General features: G+C 38.6%; 1 pseudogene; it reads right to left on the bottom strand.

Annotated features, from left to right (window-relative positions):
* The window catches only part of LOC149167925 (amidophosphoribosyltransferase 1, chloroplastic pseudogene), a 136,306-nt pseudogene extending 110,174 nt beyond the window's left edge, over positions 1-26,132 (bottom strand).
* Between the last annotated feature and the right edge of the window lie 293 nt (positions 26,133-26,425).

A 26,425-nucleotide genomic window follows, 5' to 3' on the forward strand; every position in this document is an offset into this window, starting at 1 on the left:
ATATGTTTAGATCAGGGTTTGATTTGATTTTGATTGTTTTCTGGATGATGGCTTAGGTCTAGGCTTTGAGAATTAAATTTATAGAGATGTAATGGGGCAAGGTAGGCACACACTTTTGCACTTTAGGGTTGTCATTGTGTATATGGGAGATAGGAAGGGTTTCTAAACGAGCATGAGTCTCATGAATTTGTTTATATCAGAAGAAAAATGAACAATAATGTGAAAGCTTCTCCAGAACAGAGCATTACATGAATGAATTATGTTTATTATCTTGGGAAACAAGCACATGAAACATGGAAATGGAAATGAAAGATAAAATACATTAAAATTTATGATCATAGAAGGAAAAACACTGCTAAAACACATACCACAGGAATCCCACTATAATAGTTGCAAACTTTGTCTATTAGTTCTAGCCAAATTCTCAATTACACTAGCATTCAAGGCTTAATTCCACTGCATCCAATCCTTGAAAATGATTACAAAAGTCCTCATATAGGTTTTGAAGTCGAAATCCTCCCTAGGAGTTCGAATTTCCGGCAAAGAAAGTCAAATACATGCGCCTATCTGATCACTGCTACATACTAGGGAGGTTACTCAACGATTTCCTCTTTTATCTAACTATCACAAGATATTTATACAAAGCATTAAATGGAGGATAAGACACCTATTTACCCATATAGTAACCCATTTACATTTAAATTTTACCATTTACATTCATCCACTTTCACCTTTTTACTTTTACAAAAGTCAAACTAGAAACTCTGAAAAATTACACAGTGAAAATTTTAATTAAAATCTCATAAAATTGGAGAACCGTAGTTCCAAGTTTGAGGCCATTTTTAGGTGTCTTCCTGAAGTCAAAATTTAAATATGAAAGAATAGTAAACTATCCTTGTCTATCTAGTTTCCAGAACATCTTGAATTTTTGAAAATGACCCATGGGAAGGCCTCCAAAAACGCATTCTCCCAAGGTGTCTCTAGAAGGGTCGCACCAGCTAGCAAAAGGGTCACGCCTGTTTGAGGCCAGTTTTAGGTGCCTTTATGAAGTCAAAATTGAAAGCTAAAAGAACGGTAAACTGGATTTGTCTATCTGGTTTCCATAAAATCTTGAATTTTTGAAAATGACACATGGGAAGGCATCCAAAAACGCATTCTCCCAAGGTGTCTCCAGAAGGGTTGCGCCAGAACCAGAAGGGTCGCGCCAAAACCAGAAGGGTCGCACTTCTCCTAAGAAGGGTCACACTTTTCATAGAAGGGTCACACTTATCCTCAGAAGGGTCTTGATTTTCCTCAAAAGGGTATCACTTCTCACAGAAGGGTCGCACTTCTCACAAAATGCAACAAAACCCTCAATTTTCACAAAGTTTTCTCCTACACGAAGATGACTTGGAGATACTTGAAATTTTAAGAGTGAAAATGAGTTAAAAACAACTCATATTACCCTTTTAAACTTGAATTTGTAACCTTGAAATTTTCCCACCCTTGTTATAAGGCCTCCTTTCCTTCTCCATAGTAAACTTGTGAGTGCAAACCCTAGAGGGAAAAAAAGGGGAAGGGAATGAGGGAATAGGATGAAGGGGTTAGGGAGTAGGAATGGGTGTAGGAAAAATTTATGAGATGGGGAGGGATGTTAGGAACTTACGGAAGTGGAGGGACGTGAAAAGAGTGAGGGAATAGATCTAGGGAATTTATGCATAGTCCCAACTATGAAGGCTGCCAAAAACACAGTGTAGGGTTAGGTTTTAGGTATAGAAGGTTTTAGGATTGATAGTGAGGGGGTGTGATGGTTTTAGGAGTGTGTTTGAGTGTGAAGGGGGATATAATGTATATGAATAGGGTTTTTAGTCTTGCAAACATGAAAATAAGGGCTTCCCATAGAAAACGCAAGGAGGTAGCTTGAGACCAATTTTTTGGAATGTCTTTGGCCATAAAAATGTTGAGGAAGTGGTTGATGATGAATGAGATCTCTTTAGAAATGAAATGAGTGAGGAAATAATTTATGGTGGATGAGATCTCCCTTGAAAATTTTATGAATGAGAGGAATGAGAAAAAAATGTTTTTATAGCCTATAGAACTCAACTTTGTAATGAAAGGGTGGCCCACCATAATTTCCATTTTTCTTTTTGATGTAAACTATGTAGCTTGGAACTTTTTCATGCAGATTTGAAACATAACTCATTACATCATTCTGAAGTGAATTACACTTAGAAACAAAACTTTTAGATCAAACCCTACCACTACTCCTTCATTTCCTAGTTTATTGAATGAAATTACAACCTTGATGACTCTAACCCTAATGACCTATTGGAGACACTGAGTTGAAATAAGACCATGGTGACATGACTGAAATGATGATGATGATTTGTTCAATGATGGCACATCAAACTGTGTGATGGTATTGAATGAACATGGAAATCTTGAAGGAGAAGCAGTAGACCTAGACACACTAGCCAGTGGCCAAATTTTATTCTGAAAACCTAGTGACATGATAAATTTGACTTTGAGACTCCTAACAAAACTTGGTAAAAGAATATTTGATCACTAGTGACAGGCAGAACTGATTGACACTAACACCTGGCATAGAGGAGAATTTATCTGTTGCATGATTCTCCTCACAGAGTAAGAATACTTCTCTGACATTCAGTGGGAACTCATTCCTAGGGTGTTTCTTAGTGCATCTAGGGAAGAAGATAGTCATTTCCCTCTATGATTCCTCTTGCTTTCTTTTGATTTGCATAGTATCCATCTGCAAGAAAACGTTATGCATCATTTCACTCTTAAAATATTCCAACATACTTCCTATCTCATGCCTAATGGTTTTTGTAGAGGGAGAGGAACTTACCAAGCTTTGGCTAGACCTACCATTCTTCCTAGCAACCCTAGAGTAATTCTTGAATACATTTTTGATGTCACCATAAGGAAATTGTTAGATATCTCCTCCAAATAGCATGTTGAGGGTTTCCATTACATATTCTCTGATCCCTCAGAGAAGGAATAGCTTGAGTGCCTCATGATCAAGGGTACAGTTGGCCCTCCTATAATTGAATTGAAACCTTTCCTCATAGTCCTCCAAAGATTCATTAGGTCCAAGGGTCATTCTAAATATTTCCTCTTTGTTTATTTGGACCTACAGTAACCTCTATATTTGTCATTGAAGGTTTGTTGCATTTGGGTCTAGGTAGTGATGATACCTCCAGGTAGACTCATAAACCAGTGCAAGGCTGCATTGTTGAGGGAAGAAGGAAACAACTTCAGCTTATTCTCATCAGAGGCATAGTCATAAGTCCCACAGATAACAACAAACTCAAACATGAAGGTGTCAAGATATTTATAAATTAGGAGATGGAAATGTAGAAGGGAAGCAAGGCTTATATTTTTCATTCTAACCTCTCCATTGGTTTCTTTGGTAGGGAAAATCTCATTGTTCTGGTTTTTAGCCATAGTTCGGGTAGGTGAGATAAGTTCTTCTTCTCCTATAGGTTCTTCAAAAAATTTAGGTGGCTCTCTTAAAGGGTTTTCCAACTCCCCTATAGTTAGAGAGGGAATTTCACAATCCCCGAATAAGAATGAAGGTTGACTGCTTGAGGGGATGGGGGTTTGATCTGAAAACACAGGGTTGACTATTTGCTCAATTTCACCAAATATTAACTAAGGTTGATTTTATGTGAATGAATGAGAGGAAATTGAGTTTTAAAGTGAATTAAACATAAACTTGAGAACTGAAAATAAACATGACCAACAACAAGAAAAGAAGCAAACACAACAAACATTGATGACGAAGTTCGCCCCTCCTGGATTACATCTCCGAGTCCACTTGCAATGGGTGTCTATTATATTAGGAATGCTCAAAAAGGTTCTGTTAGTGTCGGTCTTGAAGCCCTCCATCAATGATCAAAGCTCTTTGCATTTGCATAGGTAGGTGTCTCATCAGTGTTAAGTTTTGCATCCCGTTAGGCATGCCATAACCTTGATGGAGGAGCTGGTTTATTTATACCCCTCTTGGTTTTGCTGGATCAGGTCATATCAGTCATTAAGCTCTTTCAAGCTTGTCTTGTTTTGTCTTGAGGTCAAAGGTCCTAGGTCTAGGGTTTTGGTCATTTATCTCTGCAAGGTCATGTCTTTGAAAGTCCTTGAGTGCCCAGCGAGCCAGAGGGAGGATTGTAAACATGTTTCTTTGATATTTTCATCATGTACAGTTCATTTTTAACCTTGGATTTAAAAACTCTGTTTTTAAAGCCAAGGTCATGTTAAATTTTTGTAAAAAGAACGAAATTCCAAAAAGTCTTCAAAAGGGCAGCAGTAACCCTGGTCCCCTTGCCAAAGTCCCTCAGATGATCTACCTGCAAAAAGAATCAAGTCAAAGCACTCAATGAGTCAAATTCAGGATAAAGGAAACCAAAAATCAGTGTTATAAAGTGTCAAAAGAAAAAACATTAGAAAGTGGGTTTGTAAATGAAATTTTTTCAAATGAGACTTATAAAAGCCCAAATTCCCTCCTTTCACTCTCATTGTGCATTCTAACGCTTGCAAGAGAGATAGAGAGAGTGATTGAGAGAAAGGAGCGAAAGAGGAGCAATTTCGGGCAGCAGAGAGGGGCGCGACCCATCGAACCAGGTGCGCGACCCGTTGGGTGGTGCGCGACCCGTTGAGAGCTCTTCCGCAGTTCAGAAAAGCAACGTGCGCGACCCGTTGGGAGGGGCGCGACCCGTTGGGCGGCCTGCGCGACCCGTTGAACTGTTTTGCTGCAAACTTCAAACAAAATTACCCAATCTTTCTCCAAGCCACAAATTTGTTCGAGGTAGGTGGTCTAATCTTAAAAAAGCTTGTTGGTTATGAATGGTGGATGTCTTGAAAATGTTTGAATGATCAAATCATGCAAGTGAAAAGACATTATATGGCTGCAATGTTAATGAGCAAACTGTGCTAGGGTTTATGTTGTTTCAAGCTATTTTTCCCTTTGGTTTGTTTCCCTCCTTTCCCTTTCACTCACCCTTATATGTTCATCTCCTTTCCCATATTATTTTACAAATGAAATGCAAATCTTTCCCCATCCCTAATGACTAAAAATGTAAACCCTACCCCTTTCCCAAAGCATACAAAACCCTAATTTCCCTCTACTATATACATGTGTAAACAAAGGAAAAATTCATGTGAAAACAAAAGAAAATGTTGATGAATATATCAGCAGGTTTTGTGTATGGTTTCCCTATTTCCCCTATTAATACATGTATGCATATTCCCATGTTCACTTTCATACATGTTTTTTCCCATATGTAATGATCTTTGCAAATGATTTCCCAATTACAAATATGTGTTCCTATATGCATAATGATTTGCAAAATTTCCCTAAAAAATTCCCTGTAATATTTATATATTCCCATTCCTTGTTAAAAGATCCCTCCCCTAACATTTCCCTCATGTCTTTTTCCCCTTGAAACAGCATAGATTTCAGCACTTTTTGCAGGCAGAGATAGCAGTTCAATTTGTCCACTTTGCTCCTAAACCATGTCAGAAACCGAAACTTATGAGCAAAGTGATGACCATTCATCATCTACAGAGGTTGAGGTACAGAGGAGGCCTCGTAAGGGTGGTAAGGGTGGACATCATAAGCGAGAGGAGCCCACCTCTTTGGCAGAATTACAGGCTTGTCCCATGGCAGTGACTTGTTTTCAGTATATGTCTTGTTATGATTTCTGTGAGAGGATTTCCCGGATTCAGCACCATAGAGAGTTGGCCCGCTTGTTTGTTTTACACCTCCATGATGGACATGTCACTCTGGCAGGGGTGAAATTTACATTGACACCTGAGGTGATCTCACAAGCTACAGGGATACCGAATGTGGGTGAGGTGTGGCCTAAGCGCAGGTTGCTAGATTTTGTTCACTTTGAGCCCTATGTCCGGCCACCATTCGTGAGACTTTTGACGGGTGTTTTTCCATTCAGATTTCTCCGGAGCGAGTATGCTCCCATCATGAGGCTTATTATGCATTATTTTACCTGTCAGGGCAGATTTTCACAGGTGTACTCATATCACATTCGCCTTTTGATGCATTTCACCCGAGTGAGGATGATGAACATCCCGGTCTTCTTGTTTCATAACATTCAGAGGATGGTGCCCATGTTGCAGAAGAAGACCCCGGCCCAGCAGTACAGGAGCTTATGTCATTATGGTTTGATTCAGCGCATAGTCTCACATCAGTTGACTCAGCAAGGCATCTCATGGGAGGAGTTCATCTCCCGTGAGTTTTTCACAGCACCACCCCAGCCACATCTCGAGGTCATTCATGAGGAGGGTGGACCGTCTCAGCAGCCTGATATTCCGGTCACTAGACATGTTGTTTCTTCACCTCAACTCACATATCAGAAAGGCCCGAGGGCCTTATTTGCAGCAGCTAGGCGAGTACTCTCTCCACAGTAGGTGGAAGGGGTCTCGCCTTCATCTTCAGCTCAGCGAGTGTTATCTCCACATCAGGTGGAAGGGGCCTCGCTTTCTTCACCAGCACAGGTACTACAGAGGGGCAAAGAGCCCATGATTCATGAGGGTCTGGTGATTGATCTTGAGGCCAGTTCTCCTAGCCAAGAGGCGAAGGAGATCATTCAGCATCTCAGGGCTGAAAATGATGTTTTACAGAGGAGACTTGAGGGTGCCCAATGGACTATTACTTACCTGGAGCAGCGGAACAAATAGTTAGAGGAGGAGAAAGCACTTGATGAGCTTTGGAGGATTCGTAGCGACCGAGTCTTGAACCGTAGAAGACCCGGTGATCCATTGCCTGCTGACCGAGAGTCAATGCTCATTCAGGAGAATGCCCACTTGGAGAGGTTGTTGGCTAAGGCCAACCAAGAGAAAAAGCTGCTGAGAAACATGAAGAATCACTATTGGGCAAGGATGCATGTATGCAAGGCCAAAATGAAAATGTTCCAAAGGAGGTTGTCCGAGGCTCTTAGGCGGAAGAAAAGGACCAATCCACTCCATATCTTGGCTGAGGCCTCACTGAAGGATCAAGGCACTCAATAGCCTAGCCACAGCTCAAATCCCAAAAAATTTTGAAAGTTTTGGGTAATTTTGGCAATTTTTGGAAATTTACAGGTTTTGGCTCCTCAACGGGTCTCACCCCCGGTGAGATCCTTTGTCATGGCAACTCCTTTTCACAAAAACTCAGCATTTCCTGATTTTTTATGCAAATTTACATATGCCCATGGATGGACTTGAGTTTTTATGGAGTTTTGGGCCTCCAAAAGGTCAAAATACATGCAAAATTTGACTTTCTGCCACTTTTTTGAACTGCAGAAAGCTGTCTTGGGAGAATTTATTTTTGACAAGGAAAATGAACTCCAAATTGACAAATTATAGTTGGTTTGGAAAGTAGACTCAAAGACCTTTCCAACGAGCTATCCTGCACCTGATTCTGACACCAGGAAGTGCCTCAAACAGAGCTCCAAAGGGGCGCGACCCGTTGAGCAGGGGGGCGCGACCCGTTGAGCAAACTTTTCCAGATTTCACTGTACAGCTCGGAAAAGCACAGTTTGACTTGGTTTGACTTTTTGGGGTTGAAGATGATTATCTTTGATGTAATAATTGTAACTCTAAGACACTTTTACTCTTGTTTAACACTTCTAGAAGATTCATTCATGTCAAGGGTAAATATTTAATGAATGGATTGGTTTCCTAGCTTATAGAGGCAAGTTGTTTTGACTGCCTAGATTTTAGTGCTCAGTTTAGAATTAGTTGAAACAGCTCCTAGAAGGATGAGCTCGACCCCTAGAGGCAAGGGAAGAGGTTGGCTTGCCTATATTATGTATTTTCTTAATCATTTTCAGAGGTTGGAAGGTTGGACTCTTGAGGGAGAAGCTATCATTGTATTATTTCACTTGTATCTCTGCAATTTTTGGCTAAGGAAGACCAGGGTTTTGCAGTCATCTTTGGGATTCTTGTGGACTCATGTGTTGATGGTGTGTTTCTTCATGTTCTTGTAAGCTTTGTTATGTGATTCATTTCCTTTCTTTACTGCTGCACATTAAACAAATGAAGTGTTAAAGTATGAATTCATGCTAGCCATGCTCTGCTTTTAAATTTGTTTAATTTCCATGTTTTCTACTGTCTAAAGGGAATTCAAAGTCATTTTTTGCTCTCTTTAGCTCCTCATCTTTCATTCTTGATCATCCACCTCAGTTAAAGGCATCAATACTGTTTCCTACCTTTCCCCAAGGAATCCCCTGCAGAAACTGTGTCCAATCCCCGCAACCAAAATTGCCATTCCCTCAAATTGCCACCAAAAACCCAAAAAAACCCCAAATCAACCTTTTTAATTAGTTTACTAGCCTAATATCAGTGTTACCTTGTTGGTCATCTCATCCCATTGAAGATCTGCCGAGATTGACCGGAGAGAGCCTTCTCCTGCCCCGTAGGGCTAGCTACGAGGCTAAATGGTTTTATGTAGCCTTGAGGTTTACCTTTCTCAGCCTGAGGTGAAATTTCAAGTGCTAACAGGTTCTTTACATAAATTTCACCAATCTGGATTGTGCACGTAGACACTGTTGATTACTATCAGAATCAAGGCCTCGACCTCTGCTCTCCAAAGCAATTCTCCATTCTCAAAAAGGCCCAAAAATGTCCAATTTATGCCTAAAAAGGCAATTACAAGCATAAATATCATAAGTTTTGTAGGCTTATTGTACAAATCCGTCACATTGGTGCAATGGCACATAGTTTTATAACGTCGTGGGCAAGTCCTGAGGTCAAACTTGCGGACCTCCTGGACCATAGATGGAAAATAGTTACATTCATTAGAACTAAACGCTATTTTAAACTTTGAATTAACATTACCCTCGCGCTTTAATATATGGTGTGTGGTGTTTATTGGACCAACTCTTTATTTGTTATAACCTAAGTCTAAACATAGACTAATTTTAATCCTTATACTGGTGGTGCCATATGTATTAAGAACCAACCTTAATTTTGCGTCATCGATCTTGTGGCTTGGGTTGTGACCATTGGTTGATCTGTCAGTTATGGAGACTCTGCGTTGTGGCAATTTCACTTAATTAATGGGGTTGGTGGACCTGCCAAGTATGGCGGTCTCCACCAACCTCCTTCCCATACACCATACCATATAGCTTCAAGTACAACCTTTGCGCTATGAATAATCAAAGAAAATGTGTGGTTTATTGGTAGAGTTTTGTAGTGTTCAAATGGAGGCCACGAGTTCGAGCCTCAACCCTGCCAATTGACCTGCCAAGTTGACTTTGACTTGCCTATGTTGACTTTGAATTCCCTGCCACGTGTCTTGGTATGTGCTTGCCACTTTTCTTGCAAGACCCATTTTTTTACTTGTTTTCCATAAACTTCAGAGTGCATTTTCTCACTCATACAAAGGCCATTTTTGAAACTGAATGTATTGTTGGAATCAGTGTGATGAGCTCTTTGGCTTGGTGTTAGTTTTGTGAGCATCTAAGACTTTTGAACTTTGAGGATTTTGAGGATCCTCCTAGATCATTCCTCTCCACTGGAAGCTTTTGGACCACCCAAATTTTGGTTTTAACTAGACATGAGGTGAGGGTACAACTCCCTCACCCTTCTGATCTCCATCCACCTTGCTTTGCTTAAATTCATGCCTTTGAGTCCCACTCGAAGATACTCAACATCTCATCGCCTGGAAGTGCAGACCTTCCTGTATAAGATGGTATCTTCCTATAACTTAGTCATACATTCATGTGAAAAACATCTACAGTAGGAATTTGAACATTTTCCTTTGGATCCATGATCATAGGAGGTTCATATAGCTTCAAATTTTCAACATTTAAAATTGAATATATGTGCATGTATGGAGGAAAATTTAACCCGAATGTAGTGTGCCCAATATTTTCAACAATCTTAAATGGACCATGCCTGATAGGTTTCAACTTTTTGCCCTCACCTTTCATCCATTATTTGTTGATGTGTAGCCATACTTTATCACCAACCTAGAAGTGATGATACACCTGATGCTTGTCATGACACATTTTGTGTTGGCATTATGATACAAGTGTTTTCCTTGATGGCAACTCACTCAGAGGTATGATATAGGTGATGGCAACTAAATCAGAGGACAGATCTTAGTATAGCAGGTCAAGAGAGAGATATACGCAAGTTAACCTTGATGAAAGCGCGTATACACGCGGGTGAGAAGAAGAAAAGGTGTGTATGCATACACATGCAGGTTCACAGAAGGAAAGGCGCATACATGTTGGAAAACTAAGTATTGGTCTGTGGTATTTGGTCCATGGTATTTCGGTATTGGTCTGTGGTATTTGGTTCGAAGTGTTGACCCCAAGTATTAGGTCCAAGGTATTGGTTCTACATGGTTTTGGACCATGGTATTGAGAGAAGCCTAAACCTATAAAAGGAGAAGATCATTAGACCAAAGGGTGTGGAAGTAATGAGTGTCTGATGAAGTTTAGAGATCCAGTATGCTGGTTATGGGTTTGTAATGCTTGGCTCGATCTAAGTCAAGTTGGAAATGGCAGCGAAGGTATAAGTAATTATCTTTAGATTTGTACACGGGTTCTCTCTAGTGAAAGCACGTATACACGTGGTTTTGATAGAGTCAAGTAGCGTATGCATTATGAGATTTGATGTTTCGGTTTGCTGTTTGGTTCTAGTGGTTATTGCAGAGTTCTGGGCTCTGGTCTGTGTTCTGGTAACTGTGTTTTGATGACAGGGTTTCAGTGATTCAATATTAGGTGATTTAGAGATTGATGATGCAGGTATAAGTCAATGATTGTATTGTAGTAGTAATTGTTTTGTATTTATGGATCCAATATGAAAATGTATGAAACGTGGTCCCTGGAAGAAAAGAGAAGGTTGTAGTCTTTTGTAGGCCAGCACCTACGTACTAGTACTTCAGCTAGTACAAGAGCTAAGGGGGTTGTAGCTCCCTTCCAGGAGATTCTGGAGAACGAGAGAAGGTTGTAGCCTTCTACAGGTAGAAGCCTACGTACTGGTATAATACTGCACCAGTACTATTGTAAAAAGAAGTTTCTTATTAAAGGAAGATAGAGACAAATTGCAGCAGGTGGTTTTCACCCACATTGGGTTTCCACCTTATATCATGGTGTTCATGTGTGCTCCTTATGTGTGATGATCTGTTTTTTTTACTGCACCTCTTTACTGTTAATATGGTTAATAATTTTCTGATGCACTCATTGAAGATCAACTAACTAAATCATAAGTTTACAGGGTATATGCTAGTTGCATTAAACACAGTTGCGTATATATGCAGGTATCCTTAACTGAAGTTGCGTATATGAATCTGAGTATGGAAATGAAAAATTTATATTGATTTGATAATACTGATTCACCCCCCCCCCTCTTAGTATTACTTCCAACAATTGGAATCAGAGCAGGTCCTTTAGAAGAAGCTTGATCACTTGAAGGAAAGATCCATCAGAATGAGTAATCAAGAAAGAGAGGCATCCATCAGGCCACCAATCTTTGATGGGAGCAACTTTGTCCACTGGAAGATAAGAACCACAACATATATACAATCGCTTGGAACGGATGTTTGGGGAATCATGGAAGGAGGATAAACATATCCATCAGAAATTCCTACAGATACAGTAGAGAGAAAGCAATATGAACTCAATGCCAAAGTTGTTACTGTCTTATTGGGAAGTTTGTCACAATCAAAATTTATGAAGGTCATGCATTTCAAATCAGCCAAAGAAATTTGGGACAAAATCATTCTAAGCTACGAAGGAGATGAACAGGTAAAACGAGCAAAGCTTCAAACTCTCAGAATACTGTATGAAAATCTTAAAATGCACAATAATGAAAGCATAGCTAATCACTTTCTGCGTATAAATGAGATTGTCAATTGTATGAGGAATCTGGGTGAACAATTTAAGGAAGTTGTCTTAGTTGAAAAGGTTTTAAGATCCCTGTCTGCTAAATTTGATTCCAAAGTTTCTGCCATAGAAGAAAAGGAGGATCTACAAAAAATCACTATGTCGCAGCTTCACGGAATCTTAACTGCTTTTGAGATGAGAAAAGGAGGACCATTAGATATGAGAGAAGTTGCATTCGAAGTATCACCAAATGAATCAGGATACATTTCAGAAGGAGAAGATGAGGTAAATTTTGTCAAGAATCTTGAATGGGGATCTGGAAGGTTCAAAGGCAAGCTACCTTTCAAATGCTTTTCATGTGGTAGAGTTGGTCACTATGCGGCTAGATTCCCTCATACCAAAGGAAAGATGTCTGAAGAAGGTAATAGAAGTTATTATACCCATGTTAAAAGTAACGACTCATCCAATAGTGATGAAGACATTAGAATTCTCATGGCATATGAAAAGAAGGACGTAGAAACAGAAGAAGTTACCATATTAAAAGAACAATTGGAGTCAGTAACCAGAGTAAGGGAGCAATTGTAGGATGTAGTAAAAGATCAGAGCATAAAAATTCATAGACTTGAATCGAAGATACTCTCTATAAATGAAGATCTTAAATCAAAGAAGCATAATAGAGAAGCTCTTGAAGAACAAGAACATGAAGTGATCGAATTAAGGCAACAAGTGGAAGAAGGACGAAAAGCTGAAGAAAACATAAGGATGCAGTATCTGTAAAAGGAAGAACAACATCAGGTTGAGGTAAATATCTTGAAAAGTAAATTAGAATAAAATGATAAACTGTTACGATTTCAAGATAGTACTAAGATTTTGGATGACATTCTTGGTAGTCAAAGATCCCCTACTATCAAAACTGGTCTTGGCTTTTATGAATCAGTTGAAGGTGAATCTAGCTCACAAGGTGAGGCAAGGAACTCTAATGAGAGTTCTGAAATGCTCAACAAGGAGATGAGAGGACAACCTCATCAACAACCAAGGAAAGAAATTCCTCAAATAAAATCCTTTACTCCTAACTATGGACGTGATAGACGATTATTTCCTCCATTGAATAGTGTTTAATGTTATGTATGTCATAATCTTGGACATGTTGCAGCCAGATGCAAAAGTAGAATGGTTCAAGACCATCACACAAGATCATCACATTCCAAGTACTTCAAAGGATATTTTTTTGCTTGCAATATGTTTGGCCACAAAGCAATTGATTGCAATAGAAGGAACATAAACCATGTAAGATGTTATGCATGTAACAAGTTTGGACATAAAGCAAGGGAATGCAGGAGCAAAATTCAAACTCCAAAGAAAGAGGATTATACATCATCACAACTCCAGGTATTGAAGAAGACAGAATTAGAGACAGAAAGGTGTGACATAACTCAGTTAGCTGACATAACAAACACAGGGGAAACTAAAAGTGAAGACCTTCAGTATTCCATTTTGCATATGCTGATATAATGAAGATAAGTCGCATATATACGCGATCTAGAGGCTGCAGAGTCACGTATATGGAGCTCAGAAGAAAAAGGCAGCAGAACAGACTCAGGAAATGGTTCGGTCATGGTATATGATGGTTGGCATAGGCTCAGGGGGAGCATAAACTTCAAATAATGCATTTTTGGCATTATGGTTAGAAGTCTTTGGTGATGAAGCTGATGAGGCTAAATGATACATCTTGTTGTTTGATCAAAGGAATGGTATTGCAGGTTTGGATGTTGATGCTTATGGTGTAGATCATATATGATGTATGATAGTGGCTAATGACTATCATGGTCTTGAACAGATTGTTGGTCCTTGTTATAAAGACCTTGCATGTGCTCAGGGGGAACATGGACGGATTGGTACATCTTGACATATACAAAGGGGGAGCCCAATCAGAGATTTCAACAGGTACTCAGGGGAGTATGGACAGTAGAGGGAGAGAACTTCTTGGTCTTCCCTTTGCCCTTGATGTTAAAGGGGGAGAGTGAATTGGTGTGGTGGTTTCCATCAAGTCCAAAGGGGGAGATTGTTGGAATTATGATACAAGTGTTGTCCTTGATGGCAACTCACTCAGAGGTATGATACAAGTGATGGCAACTCAATCAGAGGACAGATCTTAGTACTGTAGGTCAAGAGAGAAATATACGTAGGTTAACCTTGATGAAAGCGCGTATACACGCGAGTGAGAAGAAGAAAAGGCGCGTATGTGTACACACGTAGGTTCACAGAAGGAAAGGCGCGTACATGTTGGAAAACTAAGTATTGGTCCATGGTATTTTGGTATTTGTCCGAAGTGTTGACCCCAGGTATTAGGTCCAAGGTATTGGTTCTACATGGTTTTGGACCATGGTATTAAGAGAAGCCTAAACCTATATAAGGAGAAGATCATTAGACCAAAGGGTGTGGAAGTAATGAGTGTCTGATGAAGTTTGGAGATCCAGTATGCTGGTTATGGGTTTGTGATGCTTGGCTCGATCTGAGTCAAGTTGGAAATGGCAGCGAAGGTATAAGTAATTATCTTTAGATCTGTACGCGGGTTCTCTCTGGTGAAAGCACGTATACACGCGGTTTTGATATAGTCAATTAGCATATGCATTATGAGATTTGATGTTTCAGGTTGCTGTTTGGTTCTAGTGGTTGTTGCAGAGTTTTGGGCTCTGGTCTATGTTCTGGTAACTGTGTTTTGATGACAGGGTTTCAGTGATTCAATATTGGGTGATTTAGAGATTGATGATGCAGGTATAAGTTAATGATTGTATTGTAGTAGTGATTGTTTTGTATTTATGGATCCGGTATGAAAATGTATGAAACGTGGTCCCTGGAAGAAAAGAGAAGGTTGTAGTCTTTTGTAGGCTAGCACCTACGTACTAGTACTTTAGCTAGTACAAGAGCTAAGGGGGTTGTAGCTCCCTTCCAGGAGAGTCTGGAGAACGAGAGAAGGTTGTAGCCTTCTGCAGGTAGAAGCCTGCGTACTGGTATAAGACTGCACCAGTACTATTGTAAAAATAAGTTTCTTATTAAAGGAAGATAGAGACAAATTGTAGCAGGTGGTTTTGACCCACATTGGGTTTCCACCTTATATCATGGTGTTCATGTGTGCTCCTTATGTGTGATGATCTATTTTGTTTTACTGCACCTCTTTAATGTTAATATGGTTAATAATGTTTTGATGCACTCATTGAAGATCAACTAATTGAATCATAAGTTTACAGGATATACGCTAGTTGCATTAAACACAGTTGCGTATATACGCGGGTATCCTTAACTGAAGTAGCGTATATGAATCTGAGTATGGAAATGAAAAATTTATATTGATTTGATAATACTGATTCACCCCCCCCCCCCCCCCCCCCCTCTCAGTATTATTTCCAACATTTTGTACTTGGCCTAACTTTTCTCCAATTGATCCTACACTACTTGATGAATCTTTTTAATTCTTTGAATGAACTTTATTTCTTTGTCGACATCTCCATGTCCATCCTCCTGAGCTTCTTCACCAAACATGAAGTCCATTGGTGATTTTGGCAGGTACCCAAAACCTGTCTCAAAAGGAGATCTACCAGTGGAAGAATGCAAGACCCAGTTGTAGGCATGTTGGACATAATGTAACGATTCATCCCACAACTTAGGATGCTTGCTTCAATAGCCTCTAAGATGATGTCCCACTGTTCTATTCACCACCTCAATTTGACCATCTGTTTGTGGATGAAAAGTTGTGCTCTTTTTCAGCTTAGTGTCCATGAGTCCCCACAAAGTGGACCAAAACTCTCCCATGAAACAAGAGTCCCTATCTGAAATGATGGAAGTAGGCAACCCAAAATGAACCCATACATTTGAAAAGAACATATTTGTAGTTTTTTAAACAATTACTTTCTTTTTATATGGAACAAGAATACACATTTGTCTAAATCTATCAACCACAACATACAAATAATCATGCCTTTTTCTAGAAATAGGAATTCCTCCTACAAAATCCATAAATATATTGTCCCATGGTCTAGAAGGAACTGGAAAAGGCATATACAAAACTAACTTTATGTTTCTTAGTTTTCTTGGTGAACACATGACACAATCTTTGATGTACTTAGCAACTATTTCATTCATTCGAGGCCAATAGAAATACCTTTGTAACTGTGCCATTGTCTTACCCACACCAAAATTACCTTAAACATGAGAAGAATGTGCTTCCCTAATCACATGCACTCTTTCTCCCTGTGGTATGCACAACTTGCCAAGATGGTACAATAACATGTCATGAACATGATAATTCACTTCTTCCACCTGAGCACCATGAGTTAGTGATTCATAAACATCTTTGAAATCAATATCTTCAACATATTGTTCAATGTAACTTTCATGTGCTAAAGAACTATTTTTCAAAATAACTTAAGCATTCAAAGAAGGTCTTGATAACATATCAACTACTTTATTGGTGGTACCTTTCTTATATTTGATTACTAAGTGGAATTGCTGCAAAAAACACATCCATCTATAATGTCGAGATTGTTGCAACTTAGTTTGAAATTGAAGGTATTGAAGTGGTTGATGATCTGTATGAAACATTGTTTATTTTCCCATTAAGTAATGTTTCCATTTTTTAACACTTTCAACTAATGCAAATAATTCTTTATCATATTTTTGATAGTTAGCTGTAACTGCTTTAGAAAATGTTTCTGAATGAAAACAAATAGGCTTCCCTTTTTGCAATAACTTTTCACCCATTGCATACCCACTAGCATCAGTTTCTATTTCAAATGATTGTTGAAGGTTTGGCAATGCTAAGATTGGAGCTGTCACAATTTTCTTCTTTAAAGTATCAAATGTTTTTTGTTGTTTTCCTCCCCAATGGAAAGAAACTTTAGAACTTGTTAAAGCATGAAGTGGTGATGCAATAAAAGAGAAATGAGAAATAAACTTCCTCCAATACTGAACTGCACCCAAAAACATTTTAACTTCTGTCACATTTTGAGGTCTTGGCCACTTAATAATCACATCAATTTTAGTTGGATCTATTTTAAGATGACCTCCCTAACTATGTAACCAAGATAAACTAAGGAAGTTTTCTCAAATTCACACTTAGAAAGTCTGAGATACAGTTTCTCCCTTTACAACACATCATAATGTGCTTTACATGTTCTTCCAAACTTGAACTAAAAATATGAATATCATCCAAATAGTCTATGACAAACTTATCATGAAAAGGATGAAACGCATCATTCATCACTCTCATAAATTTTTTTGGAGCATTTCATAAACCAAACGGCATAACCAACCATTCATAAAGCCCCTGTCTAGTCTTAAATGCAATTTTCCATATATCATTCTCTGCAATACAAATCTGATGATAACCACTTCTTAAATCCAGTTTTGTAAAGTAAACAACATTCTTTAACTGATCAAGAAAATCATCTATTCTTGGAAGAGGATACGTGTTCTTAATGGTGATTTTATTTAAGGCTCTAAAATAAACACGCATTCTCCAAGTTTCCTCTTTCTTAGGTACTAATATGATCGGTGATCCAAATGGAGAAGAACTAGGTCGAACGAAGCCTTTACCAACCAATTCCTGAATTTGTTTCTTAATTTCTTCATTTTCTATGACCGACATACGATACATGTCAATATTCGGAAGAGGGGCATTAGATTGTAATTGAATCTCATGTTGTATTTCTCATTTTGGAGGCAGAATTTTTGGTTCTTTAAAGAATTCTTTATAAGAATCTACTATTTCAACCAATTTGTCCTTAAAATGAGAATCACACCCTTGAAAATCATCATACTTATCTTTAGGTTGTTCTTTAATAAACATGAGAACATACTTTTTACTTGAACTTATGAGTCTTTTCATTTGATTCACATTGATTAAATCCAAGCTTGTATTCATTCTGTGTGCCCTGACAATGTATTCAATTCCATCCTTAATAAGATGATACTCATTCTCCTTTCTATGAAATATCACATCTCTATCTAAATATAAGGACTACCCAACACAACCCCACATATATCCAAAGGAATCACATCTCAATCAAATTCATTAACAAAATTATTTGTAATTGCAAACCTTAAACGACATTGTTTTGTAACTTGCATCTGAATGTTTTACTTTAACCATCCTAAAGGGTAAGGTTTTAGATGATTTTTAGTTTCCAATCCCAATTTCCTTACTAGTTCCTTAGATATTAGATTTTCATGTGATCCACTATCGAATAATGTATCTATCTTAGTGTGCTTGGAGATAATCCTAATATGAAACAATTCAACTCTCTTCTTTTCTTCAATCACATCATTAGATTTTTAAGAGGATGCAGAACAAGTAGAACTAGAGCTAGATTTAGAAGGATTACCTGTCGTACCCATAGCAATTATCTTATTTTCATAATCAGAGTCGGATCCCAATCTTGTTGGACTGAAACATTAGCTTTCATCTCACCCTTCTTCTTAAGGAACTTCTTTGGCTTAAGTTCCGGATGAAGCTTCCAACACTTGGACTCATCATGTCAAACCCTCTGACAATGAGTACAAGTGGGACTTTCTCCTTCTTTCTTAGTTGTTGTCGATTTCTTCCCCTTTGATTTGATCTTCCCTTTGTTGTCTTTGGAGTCTTTGTTTTTTGAATGCTTTAATGGTTTGTTTGAAAAGTTGAACTGAAAAGGTCTGCCACCTGATTCAATATGAATAGCTTGTACACACACTTCATCAAATTCAATTGGATTAAACATAAGCAATGTATATCACAAATAATAATGCAAATTTCCAATATATTTTAACAAAGTATCCCGTGTGTTTAATGGAACATTAAGTGCTAATGCCTTTTTCCTGAATTCCTGTGTAAACTCTTGCACATTCTGTCCTTTACCTTGCCTTATATGTTGTCAATCTATTACACCCTATTTCATATATCAGAAAGGATAGAATTGATTTCTAAGAGCTTTAACAAACTTAGACCATGAAGAGAAAATTTTACCTTTATGCTTCAAATCTGATTGAGTTTTACTTCCCCACCAAATCAAATTTGTTCCCCCCATTCTAAGTGTATCTAACTAAATTTTGCAAATTCATCAACTATATTATGAATTCTATAATACACCTCAAGTTTCTTTATCCAGTTATCTAACTTTTCAGGATTCATTTCACCATCAAACTTAACATCAAGCTTCAAAAAAGTAGATTCCTTTGGTTTCTTTTGTGAGTCTGAATTTGAACTAGAATGATACGAGGATGGGGAAGAAGAAGAAGATGAATATGGAGGAGAAGGAGGTTCATTACCATCAATTTTTTCCTTTCCCTTTTTCACATTCATGCCTTTAGAAGCCGAAGTTGCATCTCTAGTCTTCATGTCTTCATAAAGTTATGCAATCATCCTTTGCATATTATGGAACATCTGCCGAAATTCATCCTTGCTCTTTGTCTCAGGAACTTCTCCTTCATTTGAACCTGGCATCTTTTGCGAGAATTTCTTCTTTCCAATCTCTGCATTTAACTCTTAAATTTTCCCTTCTCCACATCGCGACTTGGATCTAGTCAATATTAACATTGCAAATATCCTACTTAAACATGATCAACCTTGCTCTGATACCAAAATATGATCTGAAACCACAGGATTGACTATTTTCTCAATTTCACCAAATATTAACTAAGGTTGCTTTTATGCGAATGAATGAGAGGAAATTGAGTTTTTAAGTGCCTTAAACATAAACTTAAGAACTGAAAATAAACATGAGTAGCAGCAAGAAAAGAAGCAAACACAACAAACATTGATGATGGAGTTTGTCCCTCCTAGACTATGTCTCTGGGTCCGCTTCTAATGGGCGTTTGTTATATTAGGAATGCTAAAAAAGGATCTTTACATAAAATTTCACCAATCTGGATTGTGCATGCAGGCACTATTGGTTACTATCAGAATAAAGACCTCGACCTCTGCTCTCCAACACAAATCTGTGTTTTCAAAAAGGCCCAAAAATGACCAATTTATGCCCAAAAAGGCAATTAAAGGCACACTTATCATACGTTTTGCAGGATCACTATACAACTCCGTTGCACTTGTGCAATGGCACATAGTTTTATAAGGCCGCAGGTAGGTCCCGAGGTCAAACCCATGGACCTCCTGAGCCATACATGGAAAATAGTTACATTCATTGGAACTAAGAACTATATTAAACTTTGCATTAGCATTACCCCCACACTTTAATATATGTTATGTGGTGTTGATTGGACCGAGGCTTTATTTTTTATAACCTAAGTCTAAACATAGACTAAGGTTAATCCTTATGCCGACGGTGCCATATGTATTAACAACCAACCTTAATTCTACGTCGTCGATCCTATGGCTTGGGTTGTGACCGTTGGTTGATCTGCTAGTTATGGAGACTCCACGCTATGGAAATTTAACTTAGTTAATGGGGTTGGTGGAACTGCCAATTATGGTGGGCTCCGCTAACCTCCTCCCCATACACCATACCATATAGCTTCAAGTATAACCTTTGCACTATGAATAATCAAAGCAAATGCGTGGTTTATTGGTAGAGTTTTGTAGTGTTCAAATGGAGGTCTTAGGTTCGAGCCCCGACCCTGCCAATTGACCTACTTGGTTGTCTTTGGCTTGCCTGTGTTGACTTTGACCGCCCTGCTAGGTGTCTTGGTATGTGCTTGCCACTTGGCCTGCAATTCCCATTTGTTTTACCTGTTTTCCATAAACTTCAAAGTGTGTTTTCTCACTCATACGGAGGCCATTTTCAAAACTAAATATACTGTCAAAATTAGTGTGATGAGCTCTTCGACTTGGCACTAGTTTTACAAGCATATGAGACTTTTGAAATTTAATCATTTTGGGGATCCTCTTGGATCAGGGTTTTTGGTAAGAATTTCCCTTGATTATCCCTACTCCTACAAGGCACAAAAGAACTAGATTTGCTGATTTTTATTTTGGATTTTTTCAAGGTTTTAAAAAGAAATAAGACCGATGAAAAATAGAAAAGAACAAGTCATTCTTAAGTGGAAACCACACCTACTTAGACACCTCCCCAAAAACAACGCCAAAAAGTGATGAGCCCTAGTATTGCACCAATAACGTTGCAACTTCCAAAGGCTTCTCAACTCAAATTATCCACCCGGGGTTCGTACAAACTTAGTGGAGACAGTGCTATATGACTAGTAGGCTAGGTTCTACTCATGTCACTCCTATTCATTAAATCATATCAGGGTATTCAGAGACCATGCTGCCAACTAATTGTAGTGAAAACCTCTTATGAAAGCATAAATGACCATGATTCTGCTACCAAGGTAAAAATTTCAATCATCAAATGTAAATGCTAATTGAATTTGTATAAGGAAAAGAATTAATCTATTTGCAAAAATAATTCATAATACTCTACTTTCATAATTAATTTGAATCAATAACCTACCTTGCATACATCATCTATCTACTCACACTTGCTGAAATTGAGAAATCACAGCTTTAACATACCTATGAAGAAAAAAAATGTTAAATCTAACTTTGTTTTGTTATCTGATAGTTGCAGTGATTGAAGGATGAGGTTGGAGTGGTTCTAAGGTCTTCCCCAATAAAAAATTCAGAGTGTGGGGGCTATTATTCAACTTAACTAGGACAAAGTCCAAGTTTCGAGCAAAACCAGTTGAGGCAATCAAAGCTACACGAATGCTACATGAGGTTGCTATACGAGGTCCTGTATTGCTACAAGAGGCCTTGTTTTTCTATAGGAGGGGGTTCCGAGAGAGTTTTGAGGATGGAAATGGTATCTTAGGGATGAAGGAAGGTGGATGGAGGTAGGAGGTAATAAATGAAGGTTGTGGGAGCCCCTTGGCCAAGCCTAGCACCCCTCAGAGGTCTATCTTGCACCAAAGTTGATGCCCATAGTGCCTCTTATTTTCCTTGACAGAGTGATCGAGGAGACAAAGGTTGGAAGAAGCATGAGGTTCCCAGGAGGAGGATATAGAAGTCCAAGTAAATGTGGAAGGTATGCCCACTTCTACATATCGTCACAATCCCTACAACTAGCCAGATGCATGCATAAAATGATCAATGACACAGTGAAATAAATTAACCAAGAAAAGATGAGTTGAATTTGAATAAAATCTATTTTATCCCACAACACCACTTTGATCACTAAAAAATGAGACTAACTCCTAAGTTGCAGAGGATAAGCTATTGTTGTCCCAAATTTCCCTATTTTTACCTCATTTCTATAAACATTAACCTCTGTTTTATCTCAACTTAAACCTCTCTTTTTTGCACTAGTCCAAGATAACTACCTGTTCCTGCATATGCTTCGTATTTTACATTAATATTTATTAAAGTGCTTTATTAATCATTTTTACATAGATTTCATGCCTATTAAGTACCTCTTGTAACTCATGATAATTTCCTAGAAGTAATTGAGGAACTTATTGTTAATTATGAGTTAGTATGATCAGTGCAATCACATTCCTACACCACCACGATGATTGGTTCGAGATTTCCATGAGTTGAACCTTTCCATGCGGCCGTTTTGATCCATAACTCCGAGTTTGGTTGCTGATAAACTGAGGATGGATATGTGGCACAAAATTAGGAATGTTTGCCAAGGATGGTCCATGGCCAATGAAGTACATGTTCCATTATAACTGTTAGCCGATTTTGTAGCGTTCGGTTGTTAGTCTTTTCGGCCAAAAGGCCTGAATAGGAAAATTACTATAATTAGTGGAAGATGGCTAAGGCCGAAGGATGTATAAAATATAGATTGTAGGTAGAACTAGTTAGCAATCCTTAGACTGTAATTTCATTTTTCTATGTAATATGGTATCGCCCTCAGCTCTGGGGCTGGACTCGCATTACTATGTACATTTGTTGATCAAGTAATACAAGGAATCTACCATGTTATTCATGCACTGTGTTTAATTTATCTTTGATGCATACTTGAGTGTTGAATCTATTCATTTCTTAAAAGGGAAACGAGCTGGTTGGCTAGGGCCTAGCCAACCCATCTCGTTTACCCTTGTGCTTTCGTTATTCAGAAAGACTTTGTGGATATTTCCCTTTGCAGTTGCGTGGTGTGAATAGCTTTATGTTTATTTCTGAAGTTGTGATTTAAATTTATTTTGGAGTTAAGTGTGAAATGGATCCGTGGTTGGGAGTTAATTGAGTTATTTCTTTTATGTAATTCCTTTCTCGCATTTCTTTACTCGCAATTCTTATCTCGATTTGCTTCCACTTGGATCGTACAGGAAACCCTTTTCCTATACCAGTGCATGTGATTTCTTGCACTCCAGTTCAGTCATTTATTTTATAGCAAACATTACATTTCTTTCCCAGATTATCATTTTAGTTATTCTCGCAAGCAAATGGGTTGTTAATTACAGTAATTGTCTTCAACATTAAAAGTATATTTCTAAAGGATCTGAGAAAAATTGCATGAATTTATCATAGACACATTATACTTGCATTTCATGCTTTATGACCAAGGAACAGAAATACTTTAAGTGGATTGTCGAAGTTAGATGATACATGCAAGATCACTTAGACTACTGCTTTGATTACTTCGAGTTGTTTTCATTTCATGAAGTTTACTTCCTTTGCAAGATTTAATTAATTAAAGCATTTCCTTTCCATAGATAATTTATCTCAGAGTTTCATTTGCAATTGCAATTCTTTTTCAGCACATCTTTCAATCTTTTCGAAAGTAAATTAGAAACTTGGTGAAGGAAACTCTGCCTCGGTGCAAGAGCTAGTCTCTTGTCATAGAAACAGAGTGCTCTAAGCCCTGAGGCTTAGAGCACCTCCACAAAGACATAAATCTTCAGTATAGGAGGTAAAATATACTTTTACACAGAGGTATTGTACCTGCACTAGTGCAAGCACATTGTAATAGTACAAGAATAGGTTGTTTATGTAGAAGGAAGATCAAGGGGAAAACAGATCTCTACAAATTAGACTGTTAGCCACCTATCTGAAGAAAAACATAGCATTTCCTTGCATCATTTAAGATTTCTTCAGTTGTGTGAAAGATCCTTTACTTGATTTACTTGCAAATTGTTCTTTAATATTCCAACATTAGAGTTGCTTTGGTGTCAGTTTCCTTTAAACATTGTTTTCTGTCTGATTCTGCAAACATTTCCTTTAAGTAGGATTAAGAATAGGAAAATTTCATACCACTTCTAGCATTGCCTGTGCTTCTTCTCCAAGTTTACGAAACCCCTGGGTTGACAATTAAGTGTTGAGGAGTTTGCTTAAGTGCAATTCCTGCACCCAACATTTTGGCATCGTTTCCGAGGAGGCGATTTGAATTGGTAATAATTTTCCATTTTTGCAATAGGGGTAAGTCTGCTATTATTTTTTCCTGTAGTGTGCTTCTATTGTTTGAAGGAATTTATAGGTGCTAAGTTATTTCTTTAAAGATTGCATTTTTTTATTTGAATTTTGTTTTGTCATTTTTGAAATGAATGCCTAAAATAGGTAGGGGTCCGAAGCCCACTAGGGGCCAATGAAATACTGACAAATCTGAAACCAAATCTCATATTGGGCCTTCTTTTGCAGGCAGAAAGTCCAAACAAACTCAAACTCATCAAGCAGGAACAATCCATTTGGGCTCTAGTAGCAGTATTCCAAGTGTGACACAACCCACAAAGGGGAAGAAGGAGGCTATTATAATCCATAGTCAGTCTTCTTAGCCTATTGAGAGTGGTTCATGTGGAAAAACAACAATGGCAAATCAAGAAGATCATACAGAAGGAACTGGTCAAAATCAGGTAAATGAGGAACAATCCACTTTTGGATTCCCAATTGTGGATCCTGATACACAAGTAAAAATGAAAAATATTCCACATTAGTGTTGGCTTATGGGGGCTTGACCCAGATTAGAATTTATTTAGCCAAACAAATCCCTACACTACTGGCCCTTTCGGCATCAGCCCGTGGAACGCAAACTGAAGTCTCACCCGAGGCAGTATGGGGGGGTGCTGGAACCAAGTTTTCGCACCCTTGAGATGTATGTGATGTCGATTTAGTCCAACTAGACCTGCCTTCGTGCAGGTTGAGTCACGCATTGTTCCAATCTTCAGTACCTTCACGGTTTGTTATAATCGTCTTTCACACAGCCCTAACCAAGGGCTTATACGCTTTCGCGATGCTATGGCAGTGAACTGCACTATTTCCCCAAACTACATCATGTATCTTACTTATCTTCTTAACAGATCTTAGTTAACTTCACGTAAATAGATATTCTATCTTGCATTCACTTAATCAATACAATTATACACATTCGTGCATCATATAAGTATTAGAAGTGAATTTCATACCCAAGATAACAGATGCATAAAATAGGAAATAAATTCATAGAAATGATAGGAAAATTCTCTTTATTAGTACTTCCAACTATTACAAACTCGACTCGCCCTGTGCACTTAGCTGCGGACTACTAGGCCTCTGCACATTCAACTGCAGAGCCTTCTCCTACTCTATGACCCAAAACTAGACTTTACTCCACAAATATGACTCAAACCTTCATCCTTGCTTCTTCTTCTTAGATTCTCTTCTTTTACTACTTAGAGCCTCACCCTATTTATACAATCCCATGGTCTGTGGACCATGGGTAGATCTCTACAGCCGATATTACAATAACAAAATTAAGGGTGGACAACCCTATGACTATTTAACAAACTACGTGCTCCGCGCCCACAAAATGTGGAGTCTTTACATCGGAATTACAAAATTGACCAAAATCTCGACTCTAAGCCCCAAAACTTCCCTTGGGGAATCCTGCGCCCAACAGGCCCCCAACAAAAACATCATGACTCGCCCTCGAGTCACTCTGTCGGTGTGGAGATATTTGCGCGGAGACCTCCCAACTCTAATTGGATCGCTGCTATTTCGGTAGCGCACTGAGTAGCTGCCTGCTGTACTTCCTCTACGCACTTTTTAGTGACCGTTGTGGCTAAACTACTGCCCTGAATCCTCTCCTGTGTTGCTTGCAGCTACATGAGCTTTGCTTCAATGGAGGCTGTAATGGTATATGCCTCATCAATCCACAGTTGTAGGTGCGTCTTCAAAACTGCTTCCTTATGTTGAGTATCATCCACCTACTCCTTAAGCGCCTTTGCGTGTTGCATCCTAGCAAGCCTCTATGTAAGGGAAACCTTCTACGCGATCCCTTTTACTTCATTGTATCTCTGCTGCAGCTTGTGCGCCTCTGTCTCTAGGCACTCTATGTTTAGGTCCTCCTGCAGGGTAGTGAGGACCTCGAACGACTGCCTGAACAGCTTCGTGTAGTCTGTCATTGCACTGTTAACTACCACTATTGTTGTTGTGATCGCGGTGGCGCATTGTTCCTTAACCTTCGACAGAGTTGAAGGCTGCGCCTTCAACTACAGTTCTGTTATCTGAAGGTTTAGCTCCAACTGAACCTTGGCCATTTCAACTCTAGCATCGCGCACCCCAGCTGCTAACTTTCAGACGCGCGCCTCCACCAATTCCTCTTCTTGGATGGCCAACTTTGAGACCATCTGGTAGGCTTCCTCCACCACCTGCACTATATGCCTATTCTGCGCCACTGTCTCATTGTGCTGCAGGA

The sequence above is a fragment of the Pinus tabuliformis genome, chromosome 5_1 (assembly GCF_031772625.1).
Source record: "Pinus tabuliformis cultivar Carrire ecotype Pingquan chromosome 5_1, CPIR1, whole genome shotgun sequence".
In the NCBI taxonomy this organism is placed as follows: Eukaryota; Viridiplantae; Streptophyta; class Pinopsida; order Pinales; family Pinaceae; genus Pinus; species Pinus tabuliformis.